The sequence below is a fragment of the Chiroxiphia lanceolata genome, chromosome 3 (genome assembly GCF_009829145.1).
Source record: "Chiroxiphia lanceolata isolate bChiLan1 chromosome 3, bChiLan1.pri, whole genome shotgun sequence".
NCBI lineage: Eukaryota > Metazoa > Chordata > Aves > Passeriformes > Pipridae > Chiroxiphia > Chiroxiphia lanceolata.
The window spans coordinates 112,596,467-112,623,568 of record NC_045639.1 but is presented as its reverse complement, the minus strand read 5'-3'; the positions used below and the strand labels follow the sequence as shown (position 1 = coordinate 112,623,568).

Below are 27,102 nucleotides of genomic sequence, written 5' to 3'. Positions count from 1 at the left end.
TATGCTAAATTCACTTCCTTTTAAATGCAGACACTCAGATTTAAAGAGCTTGCTATGATTAATATTTTAATCCATGGCAGAGAGGGAAGCAAGGGTTGAGATGCTGGGAAAGCATCTGTTCAGCATGTCTTCTCCAAGCCATTTTGAACTTTCTGTCCTTTCAGCAGCTGAAATGTGTGACGTGAGTACATTTATGTACAAAGAGGGGGAAGCAGGGGAAAGATGTAATCAGTCGTACAACATGTAGTGTACTCTCTACATTAAAAGTGTGTTTTCCTCTTTGCACAAAAAAAAGAACAAACCATTCACATGGAAATGGAATAGATCCCCGTGGTGATTAAAAACTCCGGTAGAAAAATACATATTTAATGAATAGATAGCACAGATAAAGAGGAAGAATGCATTTACAGTAGAAAGCAACTAGAAGGACTGTAGAGCCTTTATTGCAGTGCAGAATCAGCTGGAAACACGGGCTTATTAAGTTGTTTAAGTACAAGGGAAAGGGACTTAGGAAGGAGGATGGAAAAGTTGTGGGCATGTGAGTACAAAGAGCATGTGATGTTGTGGGTGCAACTACACTTTGGCTGCAAAATGGCACTGGTTGAATTCACACTCTTTCTCTAGGAAAGAAACTCAAGATATAAATAGAGGCGAATTATGGCCTCTGATGCTACTTTGTCTGTGTTATATTATCAAGTAATCAGATTGTCTAATCTACACTAATCAAAATAAAAGAAGTGCAATGTTTTCTGGTTCTTTTTGAACAAATTATATGCAACCAAGGCATCGGATAAAAAGATCCATGTTTTCAAGGCACAGACATATGGATACAGGTATAAATACAGTATTACAATCCTAAATTTGTCATGAAGGAGTTTCAAAAAATATGTAACTGTGGTGCTTAGGGACGTGGTTTAGTGGTGGACTTGACAGTGCTGGGTTAAAGGTCGGCCTTGATGATCTTAGAGGGCTTCCCAACCTTAATGATTCTATGATTCCATGAGGTCCCACACTTTTTCATGTCATCCTTTAGCACAGAGAGAAGTTGGGCACCAGTCGGCACCTGTATTTAGCCATCTAAATGGACCTATAGATGTGAGTTAGCTACTCTCACCTCTCTTGATCATCACCAGAGAAGCTGACTTTAATTGAACAATACATTTGTTCTGTTTTAGGCTTTGGGGTTGATAAATTACTCCTTGGAAATGCTTATTTCTCTTTTTTATCTTTAAAGGGATGGCAGGCACTAGATGACTCTTAGTGAAACGAGTCCCACTCTGCATCTCTCGACAGCCCAGGTCCTGTTGGATGCCTTCAGTTGTTGCAGATAACAACAACCCTGGGAGGTGTGGTTGAGAAATAGGAACTGGTAGAGAGCTAGAAAATGTCCAATGGGAAATTAGATGATTAGGAAAGGAGAAGCACAAGGTAGGACAAGGGTCTTTTTTCGTTTGTTTTCTGTAGGAAAAAGCAAGGCCTTCCATAAAGAAAAGCTCCCTTTTTCTCTTAAACCATTGTTCTGATAAAACTCATCTCAACACATTGAATTAACAAGTTCAGGGGTTTAGGATATTTTATTTTAAAAAACTCACCATGAAACTGAGAAAAATAGGAAACTGTTTTGTCCAAAAATTTTAAAATAAGCACTGCTGGATTTTTTTTCTGTCTGCCCTAGAGCCAGTGGGACTTTTCTTCTGGGGTGTTTCTCCCATCTGCTTACCCCTCCAACCCCTTATTTTTGCAGATATTTTTACAGTGAGTAGAAGAACTAAAATTATAATCTGAAGAAGGTTGCTTAAATAATAAATGTGCTCACATTTGGGGATTGTTTCAGGTGTGCTCTAAACCTTTGTGAAGCACTGTGGGTAAATAGAAAGTTCGCATTAGTTGGTTATAATTAATCCCAATAGCTTTAAGGCAGAACCTTCCTGCTCCAGGGGTTCAGAGAAGGAGATGGATAGAAAAGCAAGGAGGGATTCTCTGGGCAGGAAACTGAAGGGATGTAGCAAATCAGTTTATTTAAACCTTGGCAATACCTGATGATTTGCAGAGCTCTTGCTTCTTTCTGACTGAGACCTCTGAGCTGCACTCTGCCGAGGAAATTAGCATTTGTCCAGTTTTGTTTTCACCCTGGAAATGCACAAAATACAAATCCTAAGCACCTGAAGGAAAGACTACTCAACAGAAACAGAAACAAAATAAAATATTTTTTTCTATTAGTTTTCCTGCATTTATTCAAATTATTTGCCAAAGTAGGATAATAATTCAGAATAACAATTTTTAAATGCTTATTCAGTAAACAAAGTCTCCTACTTTGCATCAGGCAGGTGAAAAGGGGCCAAGTGTTGATAATAAATAGAAAGTGACATACAAAATATCTAAATCATGCATGAAAACAAATCCAAAGTCCCTTGTAATTGAAGCCCATTTAAAAAATTCTCCAGAGGTGCAGCTTCCAAGGACATTTCTGGTTTTCTTTTCCGACTGTTCTTATGGACCATTGTCAGCAGAGCAGATAAAACAAGTAAATGTAGATGAGATTCACCTTACCTAAAACCCAGAAAAATTCTAGAGTTCTCTGGTTTCATCTACAGTCCATGGAAAAAGAAACTTCTAGAGGCAATTCATCCTATCTTAAAGCACATGAGTAAGATATTTCTGCTCTAGAAGTGTCTCTGTAAGGATGTTTGCTTTCCTCCCAAGTGAGATGGAAGTTGGATGTAGCTAAAATGCACAGTTGGTTCTAGACAAGGACAGGAAGGGGGGAAAAAATCACATGGTGGAATAATCTTCAGTATAATTGGATTTTCCTGAAAGAATTCCAGCAGCCCAGTATAAAACAAACCCAACAAAAAACCCCTGGAGAAAATCAATGTTGCATCTGACATAGTTTAAGAATTGGTCTTTGTGAAGAAAGAGGGAGATGGAGGCATTCAGATAAAACAAAGTATGATAAGACAACCGGGTGAATTTGAAATGTAACAGTAAATATTTAGTACAATACTGGATCAATGAAAAAATAGGAGAGAGAAAGCTGCTGCAGAATCATGATCAGCTGCAGTCATAAATCTGTGAAAGAATGGATTTTTTTTTCTATGACCAGGAGGGAGAAGCATTAGGTCAAAATAATAACAATACAGGTTTATTTAATGAAAGTAATTAAACTGTTGATATTTTTAAAATGCAGACTCATTAACCTATTTCTTTGAAACAAAAACCCCAACAACAACTAAACAAAAAAAAATTGCTAAGCAATCAAAAGACCATGAGAAAAAAAATATTATATTTTCTGGATCTCTCTTATTTGTATGAAAGACCTTTATAGTATATGGGGTGTCACCTTCTAACAACATGTAACTTCTCTGTTTAACTATGGAGGTCTCAATGATGAACGTGGAACGGACATTGAAATTTCAATACTTGAAAGTTAGAAAGGCAGAGTCCCACATCCAGTGATGTGTCTTCGTTTGCAGTTCTGAGGACTGAGAAGAGAGATGTTTGTCAGTGAGGTTTAAAGCACCAGGTGTGAGCATAGCTCTGTATCCTGTAAGCCATGGCTGGTGCCTTCTGCACTTATCTACAGAGATACAGTGAGAAATGGTTTTGTCTTTCAACTCTTAAATTCCCTTTCAGATTCCAGCGGAGGCATACTCTTGTTCTTCCCATGCCTTGTCTCACAGTCTGAAAAACTGGCTATTTAGGTGGAAAATCCTACAGGAAAAGAAACATTTCTTCCAAATCACTTGCTCAAGGCACAGTCACGATAGACTCTAACACAGGACAGATGAAGGAAGGTGGTTTTAATTAGGTCACAGCAAAGACTTTAATATTTTTTTTAAGAATTAATATGGGTCATTTAACAATGTGTAGCTTGTACATTCAAGCATCAGATGGAAAGCTGGGAAATATTTAGGACAAATTAAAAGTTGGTCCTTCCAATGCAACCACAAGGTAAACAAGGTATGTCAGTTCTGGATGTGCACAGGTCTACATGTGTCAATGCCCATCTGCCATCCAGGAAAACACTGCTACACTACACACCAAGTCTTGTTAAACAGGAGATTTGTTCAGAAGAACTATGGCATTAAAGAGAGAATATCATGAAACCTACTGTCAAATAAGCCTTGCCTTCCTTTCTTAGGTCATTTTGCCAGTGGCTCCTTGGTAGCTCTCAAACTAGGACCTATCTTTCCAATTAATTAGAGAGGATATTGAATCTGTCAGTGCATATGCAGTTATTTTAGAGCAACTAATTGCAGACAGTTCATCCAGCTGGACAGCCAAAGCAATAATATTAAAGATTAATGCCCCAGTTCAGCAAATAACCTGGGCATGTGCATAATCCCTGTGGCTTCCATGGGACACATTTACAGGCAGTCTTGTTGAAATAAATAAATTTTTGCAACAGAGCCTTAAAAATTATAAATTCGTATTACAGATGCCATACAAACCATTCTAAGAAAATTTGAAAAGATTACTGGTTTTGACAAGTCCAAGTTTAAAGGTCTAAATATTGCTAGGAAATATAATAATCATAGAACCACGGAATAGTTGGGTTAGAAGGTCATCTAGTCATCTAGTCTAGCATCCTGCAATGGGCAGGGATATCTTCAATTAGATCAGCTTTCTCATGAGTCCATCTAACTTGACATTGAATGCTTTCAGGGATGGGACACTCACCACCTCTCTGGTAGTTCTGGTCCCAGTACAGACTCCTGAGAAAACACCACTTGTCACTGACTTCCATCTGGACGTTGATCCATTGACCTCTACCCTCTGCATGCCACGATCCAGCCAATTCCTTATCCACTGAACAGTCAACCCATCAAAACTGATTTAGAGAAACGGATGTTGTGGGAGACTGTGTCAAAGGCCTTAGAGAAGTTCAGACAGATGGTGTTCACAGCTCTTCCCTTGACCCCTGCTGGAGTCACTCCATCATACAAGGCCAGTAGGTTGGCCAGGCAGGTCTTGCCCTTGGTGAAGCCCTTCTGACTGTCTCAAAGAACCTCCCTGTGCTCTATATTCCTTAACATAGCTTCCAGGAAGACCTGTTCCAGATCCTCCTAGGCACAGAGGTGAGGCAGACTGGGTGGTAGTTCCCAGGATCCTCCTTTTTATCTTTTTTAAAGATGGGTGCAATATTTCCCTTTTTCTAGTCACTGGGCGCTTCACCTGAGTGCCATGACTTTTCAAATATGATGAAGAGTGGTTTGACAACTACAACAGTCAAACAAACCTGATCTCTTACAGTGGGAGGGTCTTTGCTCCTTTAGTTCCCTTCTTGCAGTCCACCCACTTGAGAGGTGTAGGAAGAGAGACTGTAGTGAAAACTGAGGCAAAAGAGTTGTTGAGTACTTCAGCATTCTCCTTGTCCATTGTTACCAGCTTGACAGCCTTGCTGATTGGGGAGGGGGGACCATTTTATTTTACCTTCCTTTTCTGACTGACACACCTGTAGAAGCCATTCTTATTCTTTGCATTTCCTCCTGTTCATTGCCCATGCTATGTGCATTGGTGTAGATGCACTTCAGCTGGGCTGTTGGCCATGTCAGCATCTTAGAGGAATAACCTTTTAGGTATTTCACTAGTTAAATGTTAACAATGTAAAAGTAATAAATGCTAACAATATTAAAATATAAACAGAAGAATCCATAGCTCCTATTGCTAGAGCTCTTTTTCTTGGGAACAATTGATACCAGCTATAAGCTGATTTTGCTTATGATAAAATTAGATTAATTTGGACCTGAAAAATTCCTCCCAGTATAGGAGTCCTTCAGTTTTCCCACTAGGACTTTTCTCACGGGACTTCAGCTATATGAAAGTGGGATAACTGACCTCAGTTAGAGATCACAGATCTTTCCATAGCCAAAGGACATCAGTAGATCCCTCATTCCATTTATCTCACGATGTCCCTCTGGACATACCTGTTTCTTACATCATCTACAAGGAGCAAGACTAATTGCCCACTTTTGGACTTGAAATGTTAGATGCACTGAATGCTATCTTACAGGTTCACTCCCTTTTATTGGAATTTTCTTTCTAGCACTTCAATATATCTGATACATATGTGCAGTAGGAAAACATAGAAATAGAAATAACTCTGCTAAAAAAGTCTCTCCATCAACACCATTCCACTCCACTCATGCCAAGATGGGTGGAAATATAAATGACAGCAATGTTTGGCCTGCCACTGACACCTATCCACACATAAACAGTCACAGTTAGATGAGAAGCTTCACAGTTTCTCTGAATATTTAATTAGCACAAACTTGGTTTTTTTGAGCTCCATCAAAAATAAAACTAAGGAGTCCAGCTTCATGTACCTTGCCTTGACTGTAATGAAAATCAGAACTGCCCCCACGGCCGCAGGTTTGGCTCTGTGGCCGATGCTGGGATGTTGACAATCAGAAAAGACTTGGGGTGGATCACACTTTATCACCACAGGGATAAACTTAAGTGACAGACAGGCACGGGCTAATGACTTTAAATAGTTTCCCATTGCTCTGGCTGATGACACAATGCTGCAAAACCACAGCCCCCCCCCCTCAGTAAGCCAGAATTTCACATCCATGGCACTACGTCTTTATTACCGCTCCGTTAGTTCAGGGGAGCCATGCTCTCTAAAATGCCTTTCCCTGTGGCTTAAAGTAAAGATTTTTTTAAATAAATTAATACAGTTTATGTTGGGCATCTACCACTTGAAGGGCTAATGATTATTGACTACCCTCCAGCAGACATCAGGGAGTCTAGCCTCAGGCCCTTCCCGCTCGCCCCCAAACATGCCGAATGTTAACACATGTTTCTAGATCCTGGCTGGGATTGGACACAAACAAGGCAGTCAGAATGGACCATTTAGTGTACAAGTCAAGATGACAGATCTCTGCTTAATACAAGGAAGACAAAAATTCGTATCTTATTGAAAAAGGCAGAAGAGCCCCGGGTGCTTTCGCTTTGTGATTCTGCAGCAAAAAGTGGGTTGTGTCAATATAAGTCTATGTCACCCGCCCGCAGCTGCCACACTGAATTGACCCTGCTGGCTGCAGACAGAAAGGCCTTCCATCTCCAAATTCTCTCTAATGCTCGTCTGCCAGAGTGAGCACGAGGTGGAAAAAAAGCCAACAAGTTACTCCTAAGTATGAGAGTGAAAAACAAAATAGAACTAAACAAAAATGCCTGAATGCTGTGAGACTCTCCCCGCTGCCTGTTTCTAATGAAACACTAGAAAAAAAAAATTCTCATCAGAAAGCATTTCAGAGGATGCTTTGACAACGTGAGCTTTATGTTTTGTAAATCATGTTCTTGTAATTCCTTGTAAGTCTCCAGATCCTCTTCAGATAGAGCAGCAGAGCATTAAATATTCTTGCAACGCTCACCAGAGCTTAATTACTAAAAGTTGAAACATCTTTTAAACTCTGTTTTTTTTTTTCCCTGGGTATTCCCCAAAGAAAAGATAGAAAAAAGCTGAACAGTGTGTACAATAACTATTAGTTAAGACCACGTTTGCAAAGGGGGGAAGAGAAGATAAACAATTCTGAAATTAAAAATAGAGTATTTCTTGAAACTATTAGAGTTTAACATGACAGTATTCACTGATGTGTCTGTTTCTCGTGTATATTTTATTAAGCTCAGATGTTCACCCTGGTGAAAAGATTGAACTGAAAACAAAAAAACGATATTAAAATTAAAAAGAAAAAAGTTCCCAAATTCCCTAAAATTAAAAAAAAAAAAAAAAAGAAAAAAAAAGAGATAATCTTTTAGCAGATGGAACACAGAATTCTATTGATTTCTGGAGAAGCATGATAATTTAGGGAAGCTGAAGACAGGGCTAAAGTTATAGACATATTTCAAATACATTTCTTTTATGGCCCCACTCAAAGTCCATGAAAATGTACAAAAAAAAGATTTCCTTTACCTCAGCTCAACCCATATTCAAGGCAAGTCATAATATAGGTAAAGAGAGACAGTAAAAAGCATATTTTATTCAGAGAAGATAAAATTTTTCTCATTTTTTTTGTGTTGCAATAGGGGGCTAGTAAAGCTTTTGTCAGTTTTTATTTAAATTTATTGTAAATCACTGGATATTCCAGCCCAGTAATCTGACTTGTAAACAAACCTTACCTGACTGTGAAATCTTCAGAGGTTCTCTGTGGATATCACAGAGAGGAAAAATTCATCTCACCTAAATGTAACCACCTGAAGGTAGGAGTCTAATCCAGTCAACTGGCTGTGATTTTTCTACATGCAAGTGAGAGAATAATAGAATCATAAAGATTAGAAAAGACCTTCAACATTGCAAGGGGCCCATTAATCACACTGGTCTTGCAATGGCTTTTCACAGTCCTGTGGAAATGCTTCAACATGTATGTGGTTGGCTGACTAAATGCTCAAGTTCCACAGAGCTCATATTGAGTAAGATGAATGCTGGAATTTAGAAGAATCGGGTTTTAGTTGTAACTAACAGTTGCACGGGTTTAAGAGTTGTCTCTAATTGGAAACAAATAAAAGCATAAGTTAAGGGGTAGGAAAGGCTGAGGCATCATGGTTTTATCTCCACTGCTCTAAAAGGCAGTGCAGCTGATCAGCTTGGCTAGAGGTGTTGATGATGTAGGGTAGATTTAGGTTACATGATAGGAAGAAATTCTTCCCTGTGAGGGTGGTGAGGCCCTGGCACAGGTTGCCCAGAGAAGCTGTGGATGCCCAATCCTTGGAATTCTCCAAGGCCAAGTTGAACGGGGCTTGGAACAACCTGGGATAGCGAAAATTGCCACTGACCCTGGCTGGGGGATTGGAACAAGATGATCCTTAAGGTTCCTTCAACCCAAACCATTCTAGGATTCCATGACTCTATGCAGTGTGTCATATTTGACTGCTTTAGCCCATCTGTGATCATATTAATCATTTACAGCAGTCCCAAGTTCATTCTCTTGCTCTGGAGCTGATGGTGAGGTCTGATCCTATTCATACTCTGAAACTTAGCTACACTCTTCCCTACACCCAACACAAATCAGAATTTCTAACAAAAATTCTCTTTTGGACTGTTTCTGCTTTACACTCCACTTGTGAAATGTTTGGAAGAGTGCTATTTGACTGAATGCAAAACTGAAGATTTGAGTTTTGTGGTGATTTGGATAAAATCAAATGAAGAAAAACAGGTCCCATTACTTCTCTCCAGCTTCAAGTAGATCCTTTAGGAAAAAAAAATTTCAATTCAATTTCAGTTATACCTACATAGCAGGCAAGACTACTTTCATAAAAGTGTGCTAGTTCTAATTAATGTAATTTAGTATCAGCAGTATAGAAAACTTCCAATACGTTGTCATATGATGATTTTCATAAAACGTTAACTTTTTGTCTATGATGGAAGAACTTGAAGAATTACACAATGGCATGGAAAATTTTTAATAGCTCTAAACTTATAAAAGCGCATAACTGAGTTAGAAGAAAGATAATTACGATATTTCTGGATGGGGATTGGACTTCATTATTAGAGTGTTCACCTAGTCCAATGGTTTTGGAAAAGGAGACTGACTTAGGAGAACATACGGTCTGGGCTGACATACCTGGGTTTAGCTTCTTGTAGTACCAAGGGGAGAGGAATGTGGTAAAGGTGTTTATTACTCTCTTTTGGTTTCATTATGTTGAGGTGCTCTTTAAAAGCAGATGATTTAACTGGAAATTACTAAGAGCTGTACTGTGCAACTGTGAATATCATGTGTCATTGCAGTGACTGCCACAGAACTACCCCAGATATCTCCTAATGTCAATTAAATCTGATGTTTAAGGTTGACTCCTTGCTCATAAATAAATATATGAGCCTTAAAATCACTGAAGACAATATTGTGATATGGTTTATGAGGTCTTACTTCATAGTAGCACTCTCTGACATGCAGAAGAATTGGATAAGAAATCAGATTCTGTAAGTCGAAAATCAAAGACATTCTGGAATTGTGGACAATACACAGACAAGTGTATTAAGTACTTTCTGCAATCTCTAAAAAGCTACATATCAGGGTCTTTTCACTTTTTCCCTTTTGCCAAGGCAGTTTTGTTTGACAGAAGACTGCAAGCTTTTGCTGGAACACCAGTCGGAGGTGTTTAACGCAGCCCATTTTCTGTGAAGAATACTGACAGCAACTCTCCACTGAGATCAGATCAAGTCAACAATAGGGGAATGACTGTGTATAAAAGTTAATGTTGCTCAGTCGTGTCTCAAAAGAATGGGCTGACAATGCAGAGAATTAACAGCCTGGAGCCAGCAAATGTTGCTTTACAACATTGTACAGACTTGAAAGTGTGGTCAGCTGAAAGACTATCACTCATGAGATCTTGGCTCTTGCTTTACTTGTGTTACTAATTTGCCAAGCGATGTAAGGGCAGACAGTTTATTTCTTCGTATCTCGGCTCCATCCATCTCTAAAAGATGGATGATCATGATCCTGAAGTTTGTTATTTAAGAAAAATGGATGGAAAGTGGCTAAGCCATGTAATTAATTTAATTCTATCTAAAGCTCTTATTCAGTTCTTGGGGACTTTAGCTGTGTTGCTTGAGCTGTTGTCAATCTGGAGATCCTCTTCATTTCTTTGTTCCAGGCTTCTGTTCCCACGGCAGAGAGGGCAAATGTGCCCACACTTTAGGCTTAGCAGAACATAGAGACCACAGGATATGGGGGAATGGCTTTAAATTGAAAGAGCGTAGGTTTAGACTGGGTATTAAGAGGAAATTCTTCACTGTGAGGTTGTGGTTGCCCCATCCCTGGAAGTGTTCAAGTCCAGGGTGGATGGGGTCCTGAGCAATCTGCTCTAGTAGAAGGTGTCCCTGCCAAATGCATGGGTAGGAATGTGATGGTCTTTAAGGTCCCTTCTAACCCAAACCTTTCTGTAATTCTGTGCTGGTTCTAATCATCAGCTTCAGCAGCTGATGAGCAGTGAGGCCGTGAGATTTCACAGCTGGAAGGTTGGCCTTTCACTGCTGCAGTTCCTGGTGAAGAGCATGGTGATGGGCCAGCAGTTTGTTGTGCTCACCAGAGAAGATGAATTCAAGTCCTGAAATACATCATGGTCCAAAACAGTGACACACAAGGAGAAAGAGTGGTTGAGGATGCAATGTCTCAAAATTTCTATATCTGATTTTAGAATACCTTAGGGAACCTGGAGATAAATCCCCACAGAATATAAATACTTTATCCAAGCATTTCCCCAGTCGTAGTGTCTGTCATTAAAGCAATCAAATCCACTGCAACTTCTTTAAGAACACAATGAATTAATTTAAAGACTTTCAGGATTCAGACTTAATCTTCCGTTACCTCTAAGAGGAAACAATCTTATACCATATTATATGCCCTTAAGTCTCTCTCAAGATTTCTGGATGGTACATCAACGAAAAAAAATCACAACCAAGCACAGAGAAGCAAAACAGGGCAAATATGCACTTTTTTGGTCAACTTTTCTGCCTATTGATAAGCTCAGTCCCCTTTGTGGGCTCACTCAGCACGCTTTGAGAGCACTGGTCTTTCTTCCATTAACTTTCTCCAGCCTCAGAACAGACCTGGAAGGCATGTCCACACCATGCAGTGCTGAGAGCTCACTGCAGACGTGCTGACTACTGAATAAGAAGTCAGGCAATTCTCCCACTAAGCTTCTTTCTTCAAAGCCAGGCACTTTTTGTGCTGGACTGCAACCTCCATATGCAAGAGTTCATTTGTAGCTCAGTCAAGTACCCACAGAAATCTACCAGACTGTATGGTTTCCATACAGAAAAAAAAAATTAAGTTTCCTAAAAGCAATGAACTGGTATCATTGGAGAGGTTTTTTTGGGATTAAAGAATTTACAAGAGCACTGAGCCTTCCTGGACCGGCAGCACAGCCCATAGTGCCCAAACTGGCACTAGGCATCTGTATTTTAGTAGCTGATTCCTACTCTTTGTGTCATTCATGAACATTGAAATCTAGGGTGGGATTGAGTTCCCCAAATATAGGTACATATAGATATGTGTCATTTTAAGCAGTGAATGAGTGCCTTGGATACTCCAGAGTGTCTCAGGTGACACTGTACTACAGTGTGTAGGAACTGAATCCCACTCTGACAAGGCAGAGCCAGCTGAAAAAGAAATTAAACTCTTATATAATAACTTTCCCTGTCTCTCTGGCAACATTATGAGTAAAGTCTTTCTGGTTTAGTTGCAAAGTCCTTGTAGTAAGTCACACTCCTCAGTCTCAGCATGATGGCAACATGTACTTATGGGAGAAAGAAAGACTGCAAGTGCTTGCAATGGTTTAATACCAAAGAGATCTGGTCCAACAAAGCTTCACACTGACTTAGCTACTAAGTAAGATTGTGTTAAGCATGTAGCAAGCACATTTATATTATAAGACTTGAAGGGATAATTTCCACTCTTAAGTTGGCAAGTGGCTCTGAATTAGACAAATAGGAGATGAAAAAATATGTAGATATTTTCCTCCGCTTTGTGGAATATATTGATAAACGTATGTTACCATTTAACTATTCATTCTGTTGGAGAAAACTGGTTAACCCCTTAAGTGTTTTGCCCTGAAGGCAAAACATTAAAAGTTAATTATAACCACATGGGACAAGCCCCTGGAGGACCGTGACAGCATTAAGCTGCTACCAACCAAGCATGCAGGATGCGTGGCACTCTCAGAGAACACCATGTACAAAAATGATGCTGTCTCCTTGAATGAGTTCTCAGAAGTTAAAAACATGCTACTTTTTGCATGCACAGTAAAAAGGCAGATTGCAAATGTTCTACTCAGAGCAAAAAAAAAAAAAAGCTTCCAACTGAAGGAGAATTAGAGCAAATGAAAGCAGTGAGTAATGTGATTAAGCAACGTGGCGTGGAGAGAGAACCACCACAAGCACTGTTTTATGTAGTGCTGTGAGGAGAATATGGTAAAACTTCTTCTAAAGACCTTGGATTGCTACCTCATGATAAAGCTTTCCAGTACCCTATATGGCTGATGAGGCATTTTGATTTTACCACTATAAAAAGGGAGAGGAGATGTCACTTGTCCTTGGAGAGGATCATTTAGAACATACAGAAATAAAAAAAAAGAGAAAGGTTAATTCTAAGGGAGAGACACGGACTATGTCTCTGCAAGTAGATTAAGTGTGGCTGCATGGCAATGAAGTTAAGTAACAGGGAACGATCTGCATCTACACACCAAACTTTTGTCCCCTAAACTAAAATATCTGTTGGGATATGTTTTATTTAAAATAGTAATTTAATTTAATTAAATAATAATTTAAGAGTAATTAAAGTTATTATTGGGAATGGTCTCTCTGCTATATCCAGACCATGCCAGGGATTGTTTAAGACAAGCCCTGTTGTTGCAGATCCAATAACATGTGGAGGCTTTTTAAATGACATGGTGGTAGAGAAAGATGAGTTCCAGCACTGGGGAATGTCTCTGACTGTTGCTTTTTAATACAGAGGTAGTCACCATATCTTGAAGATAAGTGAGGAGATATTCAGGAGACTCAGTTCTTCTTTTGTCTCCCATTGAGTAACTAGATTTATATTACAAAACCCAGTATTGATGTAGCCCAGAATGGGTGTACCCAGCTCCTGATAATATTTAGAGTCATAAATAATAACAAAACAGAGTGGAAAAGACTTATTTAGAGAATTGTTGATAAAACAAAGTAGTGACAACTGATTGCAAATGATGATGCAATGGAATAAAGATGAGATGATAAAATCCAGTTGACTCAATGACCCAAATATATGTTCCAATCCTCTTGCATGACAAGGAGACATCTCAGAATTTATTATATGGTGGATGTTTCATCAGGTCACATAATATGAAGAAGAAAGTTGTTGATGTGTCTGGTCACAGAAGGTGCAAAGTGCTGGGGCTGAAGATGGGTGTCCATCTCCAGATCATACAGTGGAGAGTAACACCACTGTCAGTGCTCACCACAGGGTTACACAACTCAAAGCATAGGCTCCTGTGCCCTGTACATCATCCAGGTATGGGGAACAGTATGTTGGCAGGGACAGAATTCAAGGAAGTGAAATAATGAAAGTCCTGTGTCCCAGAACAAAATCCAGCATTAGGAGACTCAGGTTGCACCAGGGGAGGTTTATATTGGATATAAGGAAAAATTCCTTCACTGAAAGGGTTGTCAAGCATTGGAACAGGATGCCCAGGGCAGTGATGGGAGTCACCACCCATGAAGGGGTTTAAAACATGTGTAGATGTGGCACTTGGGGACATGGTTTAGTGGTGTTGGATCAACAGTTGGACTTGACGATCTTCAAGGTGATTTCCAACCTAAATGATTATATGACTATAATATAATTCTAAAAATGTTTTTATTGGGACCTGGGATAATGTTATATTTCATAATCATCTCAGGCAAATTGGGGCATACAGCAACTGTATTAAATATATCTCCTCTTGGCCTCCTTCAAGGTATGGTCACCAGCTGGCAGTCTCTGTCCCAGCTACTTATTCACATTAAATGTTTCTCCTTCTCCATAACACTGAGTCAGGCACAGCTCATTGGTGGCCCACAAATGAGACCATCCAATTGGACCTAATTAACTGTCCTACAGAGCCTAGAAAGAGCATGGAAAATCGAAGGAAAATTTCTAAGGTAAGGAAAGGCAAGACATGAAGGACACTAAGTCTTGTGAGAAGCCCGTGAAACCAGGCAGGTCCAATGCCAGCTCTGTAGCTCCTGCCTCATGGAGAAGTGAGGTGCTGGGAAAGGAAGATGTTACTTCCAGTGAAGAGACCTTGTGGCTTCCAAGACAGGTTGTCTTTAACCACTGCTGGCCACTTTGTGTTTGGAACCTGTACAAACCACAGCACAGGGTGTGAGGACAGCACAGATCAGCAGGCAGAAGTATCCCAAAACAGGGAGTTGGTAAATTTAGAGCAGTGAGGGGAAAGAGCATTCAAGCAAATTTTGCAAAGGCTTGACAATTTTTGTTTTAAGTTTCCTGATGATAACTTTAAAGATGCTTGTTTAGCCCTGGTTCTCACAATTATGCAGGCACAACCTTTTGAAATTACCTAATTTATCCTTTTCCTCATCCTCCAAGGTAAGGGAAGCTACTATTTCCATTTTAATGCCATGGAAGTGAGGTAGGAAGCAGTTCATTCTTAGATTCATGTCGGGAGAGACTCACTCTCCCCAAAAAGTGAGAGAGGCAGGAATGGGATCCTCCCCACCTAGATTTACTCATCTAACAGTTCACTTCTCACTATGCTGACTGTCCTCCACTGAAAGAATGCTTTAATCCCTTTGAATTCAGATATAAGTCTTAATACTGTACCATTGACTGCCTGAATTCTGAAAAGGCTGAAAGAGTGTGACATCTTAAATTTCTTATGGCAGAAATGTAGAGTCTTAAATCCTAAAGAGAAGAATGATTTAAAAAATGTAAGGAAAATAGCCACTTTTTGCAGCCCTTGGAGGTATTTTGTTTCCATTCATTAAATCCCTAAGAAAGCACACAATTATTTGCTGTTTCCTCTGCAGATTTCTCTCTTTTTTTCTTAGTTTTATATTTTTCCTATTTAATTTAGTTTATTTTTCTTTAAGACACACACACACACACACACAGAGGCACGCACACTCTCTTATTCTTAGCCTTTATTTCTTTTAACTTTTTGCTTTACAAGCAATAGAGTGTGAATTCAACTATCATGTATGTTCAGAGTCTCCTGAAGGGGCTACTCGCACTTTGAATCCAGTCAGGTAAGAGAAGTAAAGTGATTTGTTTGCTTATGCTATGCCTCCAGCAAAGAAACAGGAGGTAGGGGAACAAGAGGAATGGGAGATGTATAGAAACTTGTCTGCCTACTTCCCTTAATTTCTGGACAGAGGAGTAAAATAATAAATAGGGAAAAACAAGGGAAGCTTTATGGAGATGTGCAAGGACTATAAACAGATACTGTTGCAGCTCCAGAAAAATAAGCAAAAATCCATGGTAGCTCTTCCTGATCCAAATCTGCTACCACACTGTTCTGAGGGCAAAGAACCTCCTGTGACAAAGTGGCAGGCGGAATGTGAAGGCCTGAGTCAACATAAACCTTAACTTCTCTGCTCTTTATGTCATTATGTAGGGAAGATGCCCTCAGAGGAGCATTGCAAAGGCTAAATGCCTCCTTCAGCTCTTGTTGTGCAGCACAGCCACACATCTACCACAGACTATGGTCAATTTTACCCAATGAAACTACTTTAGTGCCACTCCCATGCATGGGTTCTGCCAGATAACTCTGCTGTTCACAGTCCCTGTTCAGATTCTCACCTGCTACACGTGCTGTGGTGTCAGCTGAACCCAACATTAAAGCCTGTGCTGGTGCCCACGCTGACACATCAAGGGTCGTGGAGACCTCGCAGCCACATAAACATCATCTATTATACATCTGAAAAACTGCTGAAGCCCAGTGTCAGAAGTCCCAGCAACATGTGAGCCTGTGAAGTGGCAAACCCGTGAGCTCTGTGACAGCTTCGTGCCCAAGGCTAGCAAGGCTGGACATAGCAGGAAGGGAAGACCCCTGCAATGTCTGGGGAATTGGCTAAATGGACCTAATGGGCCTTTGCCACTGCTGGTGTCTGTGGGCTGCATTGCGCCCTAAGGCTGAGTCCTGAGTAAGGGGTGGCATGTCATTATCCTTCTCTGGGATCAGCCCAAGGAAGGGACTGTGGCAGAGAGAGTTATGATCCTTTCCCTGTATCCCTTTAGCTACAGGTTAGGAGGCGGTAACTCATAATGACCTGAAAGTAGGAGATTTTACTGGCAGCTCTTCCCCTGTTTTACCCACTCCTGTACTGTCTCTTTCTTCCTCCCCACTTCTCTACTCCCCATTTCTTCCTCTTTCATGCCTTGGGGAAAACATGGCCATTGGATGGTGCTCATACTCAACACTGAACCTAAATCCCATCTGCCCAAAGTGTTTTCTCTGCTTGAAGTCAGTAGAGTACAAGCTCTTACGCTGAGCACATGAGGTTGTGTAGTAGATACAGTGGTTGTGTGGACACTTGGCAGGTGGACAGTCCTGGAAAGCCAGGGAAGGTCCCTTCTGATCACAGCATGGAGAGGTTTAGGTTGGATATTAGGAAAAGGTTCTTCAGCCAGGAGAGAGTTGGGTACTGGAACAGGCTCCACAGAGAAGTCACAGCACCAAGCCTGTCAGGGTTCAGGAGGCATTTGGACAAGGCCCTCAGACATATGGTGGGATTCTTGGGGTTTTCTTGTGCAGGGAAAGGTGTTGGACTACGTGATCCTTGTGATCCCTTCCAATTCAGGATATTATGTGATTCTGATCCTCTGATTCTGTGGCTGTGTCAGGGACTTTGTGTATGCAGAACCCTTTGTATATGCAGAACTCTTAACCCACAGAGCAGTATGTGTGATCTTCAAATGGCACTCCCAGACTCGGAAACCAAACACGTCTGCCAGCTTATGATCTTCATAGCTCCAGCTGTGAGCTGGAAAAGCCTTCATTTTTTGTCCAAGATGGAACTAAAATATCACACTGTGGTCTGACGACTAATTCTTCAATCCTTCCCCCACAAAGAGTCACACCTTTCAAGAGGTAAAGTGTCATCTGGAATGGCACAGCTGAATTCCGCCCGTATGAGCTCATACTGTCCATGGAGACACAGCTCTTCATTGGAAGAACATGAATTGCAGATGGTCAGTCATTTTAACAACTGGAGGAAATAAGCAAAAATACCACTAAATCACAGCCTCTTTCTATCCATCACTGGGTATCATTCCTAGAGTCAAAAGAATGGAGGAAAGTTACTATCAATTTATATTTTCTCATTTGAACCAAGTAACCAAGGTACTGAGTGTAAATATATGTACATATATATGTATATATATGCATACCTAATACATTTATCTATATTAATGTAAAAGTTATAGTGTTGTCTACAGGAACAGAATATTCAAAGCAATTATCACCAGTATATTGAAAATACACAGAAGGTAGCTGAGGCCAAGGAGCTGCAAGCTGGCATTTGTTGAGAAGGCTGACAAAATCGAAAAACAAAATTAAGAAGATTAATAGACATACAGGTAAAGATATACAAGAATAAATGGGCATGTAAATAGGTTCACCCTGATAGGACTGATAGATTTGGGAAAGGACATCATCTGGTGTTCCTTGGATTTTAATGCACTAGTGATTCTTTCCCTGTCTAAGGCAGTGAACAAGGTGTTAAGATGGCAAAAAGCCTTTTAATATCAAACACTGTCTCCAAATCCCCCCTTCAGTGGCAATAATAATCTGTGGTTTTACAAATGGAGTCACTAAAGTAAAAGGTTCTAACTAGTTACAGGAAAAACTACCTGATAGGTACAATTCTGGGTATATTCTTATGTGCTGCTTTGAAAATAAGTGTTCTTCACTCAGCTGATTAAAATTTCCAGTGCAGTGTGATCCAGGGAGCTGACAGTACACAGTTGTGGAAGAGGAACAGGATAATCTTGATGTTAATCCCTGATCTTTGGCCTTTATTTCCCAGAAAGGTGAAGATTTCCTCTACCAGTGTATTCAGGTTGAAAATTTCTCACCCTGAATTTAACCTTGGTAATGGAAGCCAGAATCACCACAATTAAGTGTTTAATCTTGCCTGTGCCCTCTTACACTCAGGCTTTATCCATTTTATCACTGTATTGATTAAACAAAGTATGGCAACCAATTATTTTCTTTTCTGCCTTACATAGGTTTTCTCTATTGTACTAATCTTTTCTGTTCCCTCCCTCTTTCTTACTGTTTGAAAACTTTTAAATGAACCTGAAATAGATCTCAATTGCTTAATGAAGAACTACTATTTAAGTTGTATGAATAAACTAGTCAAAATCATTAAGGTGGGAAAAACAAAAAATAAAATAATAAAAGAAGGGTGAAAGCATTGTTTAGGACAAGAGGAAACAGACTCCAGCTGTACCAGGGGAGGCTTAGATTGGATATTAAGGAAAATTTCTTCACCAAAAGGTTTGCCCAGCACTGGTACAGGCTGCCCAGGGTAAGGCTAAAGTCACCATTCCTGGAGGGATTTAAAAGATGTGTTGATGTGCACTTGAGGCCGTGGTTTAGCAATGGGCTTGGCAGTGCTGGGATAGTGGTTGAGCTTGATGATCCTAAGAGTCTTTTCCAACCTAAATGATTCCATGATTCTATGATTCTATACATAAAAGCCTGAAAATTAAGAGTTCATTGCAGTATTTAAGACAGCTTTTTATTTTCTGTATATGGGCCATGCTAAAAGTAGGATTCATGTCACTTCAACCAAGCCGCCTAAGGGTAGTTTTGTGATCTTTCTCTTTCATATTATTGGAAACAAAGATTCCAGAAGAATTCCAGACTTCCAGAAGATATCTCTGTCTTGGAGACCTACCTTAGGAAGAAATAAATTATCTCATTAAGTATTAAGGGATTTTCTCAAATCAGCTGTACCTCACCTGTCTGAATTCCACATTTGATCCACGTTATGGGTATGCTCATCTTGTCCTCTGCTGATGAGTTTCACCTTAAATTATTACCTTAGGAAGGCAGAGGATGGCTCTGATGTGAAAAGTGGTGCCAACATAACTAAACAAACAAGCATATGCTGTTAGGGTCATGGTGTCTTTCATAGTTATTTTGAAGTTCTTAGGTGTGGGTAAGACCAAGTGAGTCCCTTCCTGAAAATATCTTACTTAGTGAAAAATGCATCTTTGTACATGTGTACAATTTCAACATCAAAAAATATTTCAGAAATTCAAAAAATGTTAAAAAATGCATTTTAATTTTTTCTCATTTAATATCAATTTATTACAGAATAGTAGCTAAAGGTTATTTACAGTTGAAAGTTCCATCAGGAAACTTTAAATTTTGTCAACTGAGGTTTTTCCCTAAACAACCTTTTCTTTTTTTTATATTTGAACACTAAACTTGGAAATCAATTATTCATTAACTTTATTTATGAATAGACCTGGCTGCTGCATGTTTTTCAACATCAGGAGTTGACTTTTCTTAAAAATGAAACTTTTCTTCAAAACTTGGTACTGTTAAAGACATTCTCTGTAATTCAGTAAAACTTTTCTTATTCTTCCCAGATTTTATCAGGGATTGTGTTTACCCTAAACCACAGAAGTGTCTGTATGTGCATTTATAAGCTGTGTTTATTTTTAAATGATGTGAAATAGGAAATACAACAGAAATTTTCAAGAAAATCAGAACATGAGCCTCTTTGCTCTTTAAAACCAGTAAGAACTTTCAGCATTTCTAAAATGGTCTCTGAAGCAAATTCATGAAATTTTTACATGCTTGTGTCCTTAGATTATTTCCTTTGCATATTAAATTCTTTATTTCATTTTTCTTGTGTCAGGGCACCTTAAACTCCAGATAGTGTGAGGAAGGCAGAGTGATGGAGGTGATTTTACTCAGTACTGTGTGTCTAAAATCAATCTGTACAAGCTCTCTCCAGAGTCAGTGGAGAGGGACAAATATTTCCAGAGTATTTCATCCCAGCACTTGTGAACACATTATTTTAAAAGAGGAGGAGACCTCCATGAGGACACTTCCTTCTGGTGTATCTGAGTGCATAACAGATACCCTCAGATAAGAAATATGTTGACTGTGAGAATAAATCAAGTGTCAGCTGCAGCATTTGGCTCAGTCTGAAAAGGCTGAGTGTGGTTGCAGCTTGATCTAACCCAAGAGGCAAGATGAATTAACACCAGAACAACCCCAAATGGGTAATTGAAAGAGATCCATGGGCTAATCCAGAATTTTTGAGATGGTTTTGCCTTTACTTCCTTCCCAGCAGACGTAAGTCAGGCCATCACTGGGCTTCAGGTATTCGTTGACAGGATAAGGAGAAACAGCCTCAGTTTACACCAGGTTCAGGTTGGATATTAGGAAAAAATTCTTCAGTGAGAGAGTGGTTAAACACTGGATCAGGCTGCCCAGGGAAATGGTGGAGTCACTGTCCCTGGAAGTGTTGAAAAAATGAGCAGACGTGGCACTTTGGGTTGACAAGGTGGTGTTTGGTCAAATGTTGGACTCGATGATCTTGGAAGTCTTTTCCAACCTTAATGATTCTATGATTAGTCCTTCCTTTTGTTTCCCCCTCAATCTAGTATATGTTCTTAAATTCTTTCAGTTCTACTGGACACAGGCAGTGAAAATATATCAAATTTTAAGATACCCAAACCAGTATTCAAAGAGAGATATTTAGAGTGAGATAAGTCTTAGAAGTGCTTCTCTCTGTTTCCTGTAAACCATGTGCTGGGATTTATTCAGCAACCTCTGTTATTAGCTCACACAGTCATAGAATCATAGAATGGTTTGGGTTGGAAGGAAAGTTCCAGTACTTTAGGGAAGGGGCCATCTTGTTCCAGTCTCCTGCCATGGATAGGGACACCATCCACTAGACCCCAGCAGGCTACAGATATTAATTTATTGTAGATAAAATCAGGCCCTCTGACACTTTCTGATGACTGCTTTTAAAACCTGCCAAATAACAGCCCTGAGTCTCACATTCATCTGATGAGATTGTAAACAAGCATATTCAATGAAAATTATGACTTTGCTCATGAAGTCTAAATCAGGTTTTCAAATCTAGTTTCAGTTCTGTATGCATTTTTTGACAAAATTAAATGCACAGGTAAATAAAGGCCACCTGTAACCCCCCAGATTAAATAAATGTTAAGTAGATCATTCACTGGACTTTTAAATTATATGCTTCATTTTGTAAAACTCAAAAGGTGTTACAGCATTTTCAAAATAAAAATTGAGACAATATTTAATTGAAAACATCGGCCTACAAAGCAAAACTAAATCTAAAAGAAAGTTAAAACAAAGCTGGCTAAACAAAATAGACTTGGGTTAGATCCTCACTGTAAATCTGACAAAAAAAAAATTCATTTTTAATTCAGCACAGCCTAATACTTTTCCTCAGGCTTGTTATTTCAGCAGCAAACTGAAAAACACTCCTTTGTCCAACTATTGTTGGTACTAGAAAGATTGAGTTATGGCCAAAGAAGCATCAAAAAGGAATGTTTTCAGTGCTGAGCATTGGAGCTGGAGCTTGGCAGAGCTGACAGACAACCCTTGTTGTTCTAATCAGGAAGAAATGTGCTCCATCCCTGTGCCAGGAATACACAAGCAGTTGAATATTCCACTGTTTTTATTTACTTATTTTCCAGGTAGTTCAGGTATCTCTAACTACCCTTAAAAATGAGGAGGAAAAAGACATAACATTATTTGTATTGCCACTAGCTAGAAAATGATGGATTCCCCCAGCATGGCTGGAGGGGTTTTATGGGATTTGCTTTTGTTTTTTTTTTTTTTTTAATCTTCCCTTCATTAATATTTAAGTCTAAACTTAGGGAAGTGAAAATGAACACATAACAAACAACAACCCAAGTTACTCCTTGCAGGTCTAGTTTGAAATTCAGAGCTCTGGTAGCTGGTGAAAATATCAAATGGGAAATATCTATTTTGTGGGACATGTTTTTACTGCACCTTGGAAGAACCGTGTAACAGTTCTTAATGAAATGTTGTTCTGCCTCATTCACTAATTACTGTAAATTGGCACAACTTCATCCTGCTAATAGAGAGCTGCCAGATGACACAAATGGATAACCTGGATCACTACTCAGTAATTTATTTTGCTGAACCTCATAACTAAACACAGTTTCCCTCTTGGAGAGATAAATAAATCTCTGTTGATGTAAACTGAACTTGGTTTTTCTTTGTGCCTGATTTCTGGAGAGCTTGACTAAAATTATGCTACTGATTTGGTGTATAGTAGAACCAGGGAAAACTAAATTCAAGAGAAAAACTTTTTCATGTAATTAAAAAACCACCCAAAACCTCCAGCCCTGAAATGCTTAATTAAACAGTTCTAAAGAGAAGTGGCCAGAGGCAGAATTTGGCATGGAAAGTACATTGAAGAAACCGTTTTAAAGGACCCAATGAAAAAGTGTTTTGATTTGATTAAGTTATAAGTTTTCTGTGGGAAAAGAAAAAAAAAAAAAAGAAAGAAAAAAAAAATCCTTCAAAGCAATAAACCCGGTAAGTTCCTGCAGGACTATTAATACTAGAAAAAAATAATAAATCTTTCTAAAAGGAGCATAATTTGGCCTGAAAAAAGAAGATCTGGTTTTAAATGTTATAATCTCCATTTTCCTCTAGAAATCTACCCAGTGCTCTTCTTGCATGTCCTAATCTACTCATCTTTTCAGTGGTTTGTGTTTTGCTTTTAAACCAATTTATAGGGTAAATCCAAGGGCCAGGTGCTGCTCCAAGAGTAGGAAAAATATCCATTCTATATTATTTTCTATGTGCCTGTCCTTAGCTTTTGACATGGATTGGTCTTCTGAGTAAAGGTAACCCAATTTCCATATAATATCATTAATTTATAATACTGATATTTCCCTTGATTTCCAGCTGGGGAAATCAAGTGATTGCTTAGGAATCAGTTTCCTCCACAAACAAGTAAACAAACAAAAAAATTGTTCTTCCCAGAAAGAAGCTACTATATAAAAAATAATCTATTTTTAAAGCATTAAATGCAATAGGGACTGATCCAGCATGTTAATTATTTACAGTGGGAAGAATTGAATAAATAAAAAAATCAAGATAAATTAAAATCTTGTGATACACTGGTATATAATCAGGGATTTAAGAACTCCTATTTCAAATCTGTGAAAAGGTTGTGAAATGAGCAGGCTGGAGAAAGTAGGATTTTTATGCAAATAACTAGAGGAAAACAAGGCAAGTTCTCAATCTGACCATCTCTGCTAATTTTAAAGCTGATAACTCAGTCAAATCTATACCCAGCTTTCATTCTAATACCAAAAGTATTTTCAGTAGGGACAGTTTCCAGACGAGCTTCACCCTTTTAGCCACCAGCCATGACCTCTGTAGAGTACTCAATGAAATGCTACAGCTTTAACTGTTAATGCTGACCAAATAATTTATTATCTCACAGTCATTTTGATTTAAACTGTTTGGAATGTCTTGGATCAAAATTTACATGTTATTCTTCTACATGTATAATAGTAACTTTAAGTAGGAACTTTTGATCTTTGTTAGTAGGAAAGTGTTATAATGGATAAAGCCCTTTTTCTCCAGAAAATACTTCCATAATGAAAAGAAATAGTACCCAAATGTGCATAAATCACTGTGTTGATGAAGCAAAACAAGGTATTTCTCTTGTACCCATTTCACAGTATAAAAAAAGTACCTACTGCATCCCTGCCTGCAAATACTGACCTACAACTTCTACCTCCCCATAGCTTTTCCTATGTAATAAAGCTGGAGACTGTCCTCATTTAAAAGGTGGATATGCAACATATTGCAATCTATTTTGTGAAGAGTGATTCAGGATCTTCGGTCTAATCTAACAGCCATGAATGTCTGCAGCAGATCTCTTGTCTTCACTGGACTCTGTAAAGGTCTTTAACCTACAGAAGCTGAGTCAAGGGAACAGGTTAAGGCAAAAGGTTCCTAGCTATGGTCCCTACTCAGGTGAGCTGGAGGGATGAAAAAAAAGTGGGTTTTTTCAAATTCAAAGTGGTTAATCCAAAACCTGGTTCCAAATGAATATAGTTGCAATAGTAGTCTAGAGGGAAGCTGCTCATTATGTGCTCTGGCTTTGAAAAATATTAGATTGATTGACTACATGAGCAATGAAGGAATTCTGATTCCAAAGGCTGACATGGCCAAGAGCATTTTGGGATCCTCTTTCTGTTCCAGTCACTGGTTGAAAAAAGCTGCAAACAGAACCAAGCTACAAACCTCATATCAGAGTTGCTTCTCTCTCCTCGTACATTCAGCTCCCTCCATCATCTCCAGCTGCTCTTCCTGCCACGACATGAGAGGAGAAAATGGCTTGGAACAACGCAGAGCTGTGGAGAGCAGGCAATGTGGGATGCCAGAGAGAGATGAGGGCAATTTCTCATCTGCCCTGAGGGTCCAGTGTCCCAGAGGACTTATCTGTGTTAGCTTTGCTCTTTTTGTCTGTGATGCCACTCGAAGACTTAATACAGCAGCGTGGTGGAGGCGATTATTGCTGTGCCAGTGATACCTGGATCTGTGTCATCCCCTTTCACAACAGAAACTCATCCCTGAGCAGTGATGCCGCCCGGCTGGAGCAGCAGGCTGGGACTTGGCTCATGACAGACAACGGCAAACACAGGCTGCCTGTGCCACTGTATTACACTGGAATCATTTTAGAAGATGAGGTAGTTTGAACCATCTTCCCTAATTCCCTAATTGAACCATCCAATTCCCTAATTGAAGCAGCAATCTATTACTGCCCCATTTTGCTGCTAAATACCCTGAAGAAAATCTGCAATCTAAACCTAATGCTGGTCTGTAAAGCTGATGGTCAACTTGAACTTTATAACCACTGAAGACACAGAAGGAGGAAGCAAACGAACAATCCTAGGAACAATCCATGTGAGGTAACTTCCTCCAAAACAAGGAAAACCCCAGGAATGGGGCCCTGATTCATTGAAGCTGAGCTCATATGGTCCAGTAACTCAAGCAGGGAGGCACCACAACTTTTAGGCAACACAAAGAAGCCCTTTCTTCCGTGTTTGGTATCTGACCCTTAGAAGGTACCTCTAGGTCACACAGGAAATCTGGGGTGAAACAAAGTCTTGGACATCCTATGTTATGGAGCTACCTAGAGACAGCTCTATTTCCTCTCCTGGAAAAAAGATCAGTGTGCTAGAACATAGTAACAATGTATTTTAAGGAGATTTACCCTTCTGCAATTGCTTTTAATTCTGTTTAACAAGGTTGGCAAAGTATGTTTTCTGGGTTTCATTAAAACATAGAAAAAAAATTGTCCTTAGTGTAGACGTTATTAATAGTCCACCTCTGAACCCAGTGCAGATTTCTGGAAATGGGATGGAAGAGCTTCTTTGAACACACAGGTATCAATTATTATCCCACTGCATCACAATTACCTTTAAATCAAAGAGGATTGGGAAGCTGAAGTAGAAGGGAAAGGTGGGAAGTAGTTCAGTCACCAACCCTGGAGGGATTTAAAAGGCATTCTGACACGGCACTTAGGGACATGGTTTAGCAGTGGACTTGGCAGTGCTGGGCTAATGGTTGGACTCAATTATCTTAGAACTCTTTTCCAACCTAAAGGATTCCATGATATCCCACCATTCACAGTTCATTGCCCACCTTCACCCTTCAGAGCCTCCTGCAGCCCTGGATGCCAATTCCAGCCCTGGCCATCAATTCGAGCCCTGGCCATTCACTGGTAGCAGCTCCTACTTTGAACTTAAATGCCATCACCTTTGGTTGACAAATGTCAATGCCTCTTGTTTAAATGTTTCTCAAGAGTCTGTCCAACTTCTGAAACCTTTCAAGGGGCTGTTTGAGAGCTGGTAGTGTGATATATGAACAATTAGATGAGCGTTTCTGAGGTTTTAATTTTCTTCTCGTTTTCTCTCTGCTTTTCCTCCTATATCACTCTATGCAGTAAAGAGTGAGCAAAACTGGTGGCAAACCAGCCTTTCAGAGCATGCCTGGCACAGAGACATTTTTGATTTTGGATGGAGCAAGCCAGAGAACCAGGTATGCCCTGGGACACAGGGAGGATGTGTGAGAAAAGGAGAGTGAGCTGTCAGAAAATTGAGTGTGGGACTCGCAGGACGAGATACGTGTTGTCAGGACTCTGTGGTGTGTGAGAGCACTGAACCCATGGATGCCCTCGTGGTTCCAAATAGAGATGCTTTTCTCCCAAAATGTGCTCTATTTTGTTCTGCTTTGCTACCTGACAGCTGGTTGAGCTGCCTTAAAACTTGAGAGCTTTCTGGCAATTTCTCCCCAGTCCTTTTCTCCTTCCCCCAGTCCCACCCTTCCTGCTCCTGCTCTCTTCATCTCTTTACCCTGAAAACATTCACAATGAGAACTAAACTTTTAATTTATTTTTTTTTTTCCTATACCTGAATAACCTCTTGTGTGCAGGATATTTTCTGCTTTAGGGCACAATCTGTTGCAGCACTGTTATAGCTGCTGCTGAGGCACCTATTGTCATTCTATATGCCTCGGCAACACGGCATTCTGTCGTGTTTCTCATCTGTGAACCCGCTGATT

At 39.6% G+C, this 27,102-nt stretch overlaps 1 long non-coding RNA gene across 1 annotated transcript; it reads left to right on the top strand.

The window, feature by feature from the left end:
• Positions 1–24,218: 24,218 nt before the first annotated feature.
• LOC116784908 lies at positions 24,219–26,672 on the top strand. Its single transcript, XR_004356293.1, has 4 exons — positions 24,219–24,321; positions 24,409–24,510; positions 24,739–25,226; positions 26,486–26,672. It is a non-coding gene; the product is annotated as an uncharacterized LOC116784908 (long non-coding RNA).
• Positions 26,673–27,102: the final 430 nt, after the last annotated feature.